The sequence below is a fragment of the Castanea sativa genome, chromosome 3, assembly GCF_040712315.1.
Source record: "Castanea sativa cultivar Marrone di Chiusa Pesio chromosome 3, ASM4071231v1".
Lineage (NCBI taxonomy): Eukaryota > Viridiplantae > Streptophyta > Magnoliopsida > Fagales > Fagaceae > Castanea > Castanea sativa.
In genome coordinates this window covers 24,821,600-24,828,155 of record NC_134015.1, presented here as the reverse complement: position 1 = coordinate 24,828,155, position 6,556 = coordinate 24,821,600, and positions in this window count along the sequence as shown.

Genomic DNA, 6,556 nt, shown 5'->3' with positions numbered 1-6,556 from the left:
CAACAACAATTTAAAAAACAAAACTAAATCGCATTAACCCAAAATAGAGTTTTAAAGAATATAAAAAATTATCAACCTAAAGTAGAGATGCAAGAAAAATAAAAAAATCCACCAAAAAATTTAGAGAGAGAGAGAGAGAGAGAGAGAGAGAGAGAGATCCATTTTTTTGTGAGGGAAAACTATGCATAGAATAGAAAAGATAGTGACAAATATATAGAAAGAGGGTGTGAATAAGAAGAGACAAAAAATAAAGGAAGATGAAGGGAAAGATGAAGAATGATATTAATGTAGAGGGTAGTGGAGAGATGATAAGGTAAGGGAGGGAGAAAGATTGAATAAGTAGTGGGGAGATGAAATGGTAAGGGAGAGAGAAAGGTTGGAGAAGTGTAAATATTAAAAAAATAAATGTTAAAAACAATTATAGGAAAGTTGGAAAGAAAAAAAAAACCCTAAAGCTTGAAAGGCTTCAACGTTTTTGTTTTTTGGTATTTTTTTTCTTCCTTTAAGCTGAAAAGGCTCACACAAGACCCTAAAGCTAAATTGAAAAGGCTTTGGGTTGGGCTTGATAGTAGAACTAAATAGATAAGAGGTGGGCTGGATTAATTATACAGATTTATTATAGGGTGATAGTGGAAGCAAATAAATAAGTAGTAGCCTGCATTTATAGGGCTGAAAATTGTAAAAAACCATTTTAAAATTGTAGGACAAATTATATTTCAAAAAAAAAAAAGAATGATGTGGCAGCTGATGTGGCGCAACGTGAAAGCAGCAGCATTAAACGCTATGTTTCAGTTTTTAGTAATATATAGATATATGGTGATAGTGGAAGTAAATAAATAAGTAGTGGCCTGCATTTATAGGGCTGAAAATTGTAAAAACCATTTTAAAATTGTAGGACAAATTATATTTCAAAAAAAAAAAAATGATGTGGTAGTTGATGTGGCGCAACGTGAAAGTAGCAACAACATTAAACGCTACGTTTCAGCTTTTAGTAATAGATAAATTTGAAAGAAAGAAAAAAAAACCCTAAAGCTTGAAAGGCTTCAACGTTTTTGTTTTTGTTTTTGTTTTTCTTCCTTTAAGCTTAAAAGGCTCACACAAAACCTTAAAGCTGAACTGAAAAGGCTTTGGGTTGGGCTTGATAGTGGAACCAAATAGATAAGAGGTGGGCTGGATTAATTATACAGATTTATTATAGGGTGATAGTGGAAGTAAATAAATAAGTAGTGGCCTGCATTTATAGGGCCGAAAATTGTAAAAACCATTTTAAAATTGTAGGACAAATTATGTTTCAAAAAAAATAAATGACGTGGTAGCTGATGTGGTGCAACGTGAAAACAACAACATTAAACGCTACGTTTTAGCCTTTAGTAATATATAGATAGATTGGAAAGAAAAAAATCCTAAAGCTTGAAAGGCTTCAACATTTTTGTTTTTGTTTTTTTTTCTTCCTTTAAGCTGAAAATGCTCACACAAAACCCTAAAGCCGAACTGAAAAAACTTTGGGTTGGGCTTGATAGTGGAACTAAATAGATAAGAGGTGGGTTGGATTAATTATACAAATTTATTATAGGGTGATAGTGGAAGTAAATAAATAAGTAGTGGCCTGCATTTATAGGGCTGAAAATTGTAAAAACCATTTTAAAATTGTAGGACAAATTATATTTCAAAAAAAAAAAAAAAGAATGACGTGGCAGCTGATGTGGTGCAACTTGAAAGCAGCAGCATTAAACGCTACATTTCAACTTTTAGTAATATATAGATTTGGTTCTCATTATGGTATTTGAGTTATAAGTGGGTTAAACTGTTTTGATTATTTGGGTTAAACTGTGCCATAGTGCATCCACCCTTTGCCCCAATCAGACCCTACCTCCATTGATATGGTCTCTATTTTTTGTTTCGTTAAATTTAGGTTTGGAGAGGGCAAACGTGAGTTTACTATTCGGAGAGAGCATTGGTAAGGCGTGCGAAAAGAGTTGGAAAGAGAGAAATCTGGCATCTTCGATCAGACCGCCTGAAACCTTTATAGGTATTATTTAAATAAATATTGTTTTAAACGTTTGATTTGATTTAAGCTTAAGTTTTGGTACTCAATTGAATTGATTTTGATTATGATTGTCAATTTGTCATATAATAGAAGCTATAAATATTTTTTCTTCATGTATTATCTTTATTTCCTTTCATGCATGTTTTGATCTCATGTTGGATTGATGCAGAGTTGTGATTGCCACTATATCTTCTATTTCATTTATGTTTAAATGAATTTCCTTTTCGTTTGTTACTGCCTGACTACAAAAAAAAAAGAAAAAAAAAAAAAAGAGAACAAAGTCTGTATGAGGTGTTTATTTTTAAATGAATTTCCTCCTGCCCATCATCATGCTAGAACCAATACCAATATATTTTTTTTCCTAGTTTGTTCGTTAAATATTATCAAAATCTGATATTTTATTTGGAGTGGTTTTGATTTAGGTCTTTAACTTGATGTTATGTTTTTCTATTAGCTTTTCAGTTTGTGCAATAAATAGGATCAAGATTTTTATATATGTTTGGATTAGTTTCAGTTTAGGTCTTTAGGATATATTTGGTTATGATTTAGTTGTTTGGGTTAAAACACAAGAGAACGGATTTAAAGAACTTTAGCGAATCTCAGTCTCTTTTGGACAATTTGAATGTCAAAATAAAGCAAGAGATTATTCTAGACAAAGTTATAAACTATACAAATCAAGTTGGAAGGAAAAAGTAAATTGAGAGTTTTCCCTTAATCCAAATCCTATAGAAGTAGTAACGTGAATCTCTGTGGAGGGAAGGCTTTTCAATTCATTCAATTTTTTAATTCTATTGAAGAATGAAAGAATAAGGGATATGAATCATATTTTGTTGAGTTTGTTTTTATTGCCAATTAATTATGTATGGTACAATCTTGGTATTATAGAAAAAAATAATGTCTTACCTTAAATGTGGCCTCATGACTGAGTAAGATGTGTATTCAAGTTTTGATACTTTGTGATCAATTTGTATTCTAATCATGCACCATAAATGTGTAATACTAATATCCATATTCCCAAGAGGATTGACTTTTTACCTTTTGTGGCTACTTTGCTTTAAGTGGATGTGTTTTAAGACTAAATGTGAGAGTTAACACAAATCTATCTATTGAGAAAGGAATATATTTATCTTCAAAAGGAAGATAAGCAGAGAACTTACTAGATAGGTGTTGGGAAAATTTAGACCCCAGTTGATAGAATTAACAAGTTTTAAATCTAAGTTGTTAATTAGATTTATTATGAATAAACTTGTTAAAACAAACAAACATCAATATCATGTCAAATATAAGTGTGGCGAAAAAGTAATTAAGACAAAATATGATGACCCAGGAAAACCAATGAAACCAACCAGTTTCACAATAAAAACCTGGGGGGAAACCTTCCCAAATAGCAATTCACTATAGTAAAGAGAAGTTTCAGATCTAGTACAAAACATTTGTCCCTAGACTCTACAATCCCCATAAATGAACTCACAGCAGAAACCTTCTATCGCTTCAGAACCTCTGAACTCTTCAATATAGGAACGCCACCCTTTGATGCACGGATCCCAGTACATGACTAACTCCTTTGCACGAATCCTAGTACGTGACTCAATCACCAACTTGAGAAAGAAGAACGTTGGTTGCAAAGTTCTTCACTTCATCAACAATGAAGATCAAGAAGCACTTGGTTACAAAACCCTAAGGCGCAAAGACACATCAGCTTCTTCACAAAGAGATGAACTAGGGCAAACTTTGTCTCTGGTCACAAATTGCTTGAACAGACTTTGCTTAATGCTTGTGCAACTTGTGCTTACTTTTACGGCCCTTAAAATAATCCTTTTATATGTCTAGGGTTATGAGAAAAGAAGGCCTAAAGACACATCCATGGATTAGAATCAAAACAGTATGAAAAACTATTTTTCTTAAATCTCGATAGCTAGAGGTGTCGAGGTGCTGTCGAGCCACGGGGCTGGAAAAACTTCTTAAAACTCGATAGATGCAGCAGTCGAGCTTTAATGAAGAGCACTTCTCAGCTTGTTTCTTGGACAGACTTGCATGACTTTAACACTTGATTTTGAAACTTTGTTTCTTGAAGTATCAAAAACATCCTAGATCTACCCAATTACAAGTAAAGTGCATTTTGTCAAAGGATTAGCCAATTACATAAAAGAATGACATATGTTCTTATCAAGTGAACCACATATGTCCTAACAATAGGACTGCTTCATTACTAGAAAAAACTATTCCTTATAGCCAAAATTTATTTGCAAAAAATCAGGAAACTCAAATGGAAACAAATGCAACTTAGATTTATGGGAGAAGCTGTGTTTCATTTTTGTTTAATTTGGTAAAAGTCTTGAAGGTGGTAAATGTTTGTTTGTCAAGGCAAGTGTGTGGTATGGAGTCTAATACGGGGTCGGCCCTCTTTTTAATGCTATTACTTGGTTCTATTTTAGAATAAGTTTTTGTTATTGCCTTTTGGCTTTTCTTTCATATTTTCTATTAATTTTTTTTATTGCCTTCCACTCTATCTGCATGATTACTGGGGTTAGGTACTTTAAACTTTTGTTTCAATGGTAGACAATTGCGGACAATTTGTTTTGTTGTTGTAGTTTTACAGTTGCTGGTGTGTGAATTGTATTAACAAAATTGAAAAATGAGTGGTTGCTATTAAGTTTGCATGTTTGCATGTAATAAAAAAACTGCAAAGATGCTCTATTCATGTACTTCTTTTATACAAAATAGGTACAATATTATTCTAATAATTATTGTTTTATTCCTTAAGCTCATTGGCATATCAGGTTGAATTCCAATGAGCCAGAAAATTGTATTTAGTTGTGGAACCCTCCCTCTCAATATTCATTCATTCTAACTACCAACTGCATTGTTCATTCTCTGCCCTATCCCTTCCCTTCTAATTGCCATCTGCTCTATCTGTACTTTGCCTCAATCCTTGCTGCTCTGTTCATTTTTCCTGCCCCTATCCCTTCTCTGCAATAGTATATCTGGAAGGTAAGCACCCATTATTTTCAATTCCTGTAACTTCTCAACGGTAATTTTCTTATTTGAATTTCTATATATATTTAAAATTTTCCAATTCTGCTAAATTGGCTAGGGTTTTCCTTTGATCCCCATTAAAGGATAGATGGGTTTATTCTTTTTCTTTGGATGCTTTGGTCTCAAATTATCATCTCTGTATTTTGATTTGGGTAATATTAGGGATTTTCACTCTTGATTTTAATAGCTAGCTTTCACCTTTGCTGCTTTAAATCTAAAAATTTACAGTGTAGGATAGTTTATAATTTTTTCTAAGTGAAATTATGGTTTCCTAGATTATTTGCTATGTTTTTGAATTAGGGATTTTCGCTCTTGATTTTAATAGTTAACTTTCACCTTTGCTACATTTAAATCCGACAGTTTACAGTGTAAGGATAATTTATAATTTTTTTTAAAAGTGAAATCATGGTTCTTGGATTATACACTGTGTTCTTGAATATTAAGGGATTCTTTCTGAAATATGGTTGTATGGTTTACACTTTAATTTGTAGATTCAGATTTTGTTGAATTGTTGAACAACCCTTTATATGGAAGCACACTTTCACATTTTTACAATATCCATACCATTTACAATATTTTCTTTACCTTCTTCTGTTGCCTTTCTTTCATCTTTCTCTCCAGTAATTTGAACAACCTTCTGACCCTGTGTAATTTAAATTAGTATTATTATAAGCATTTGGTTTTACTTTGGGCGTCACTCCATTTGGAGATGATTGGAACTTTGATCATGACAGTGTGTTTATAGGCTTTTATGAAGTATGATGTATTGTACACTGCATTAATGCATTTGGTGTTCTTTCTTCACTTAATTATTGATAGGCCAAAAATATATTGACCCCTTTGTGATAAATAAATTAATTAATTAGTCAAGTTAATTAATTAATCCAATTAGCATGCAAAACGCGTGGTAGCACAAACACATCACCAAATAACTAAATGCAGTGGAAATTAAATTTGACATGGTGATTTGTTTACGAATGGGCAAAACCTCTAAGGCAAAAACCCCACCGGGTGATTTTAAGGTCACCACTCCCGAGAATTCACTATTATCACAACAAGTGGTTACAAGTAAAGGAATCTCAGTACCTTTTACTAACTTACAGTTGAACCCTTACAATTGGACTTGTTCTATAGTGACAATTTCTCTTTTTAATGCACAGTTTCCAGTACGTGACTAATCAATAGATGCGTGGATCCTAGTATGCGACTTAATCACCAACTTGAGAAAGATGTTGGCTGCAAAGTTCTTCAGTTTATCAGTTCATCAACACGATGAAGATCACGAAGCTCCTTCGTCACAAAACCCAACGGCGTACAAACACAGTAGCCTCTTCAATAGAAAGAAGAACTAGGGCAAATTCTGTCTCCGGTCACAATTTGCATGAACAACACTTTCTCCGCACTCGTGCAACTGTGCAACCTTTGATGGCCCTTAAAATAATCCTTATATATGTTTAGAGTTGTGAGAAAAGA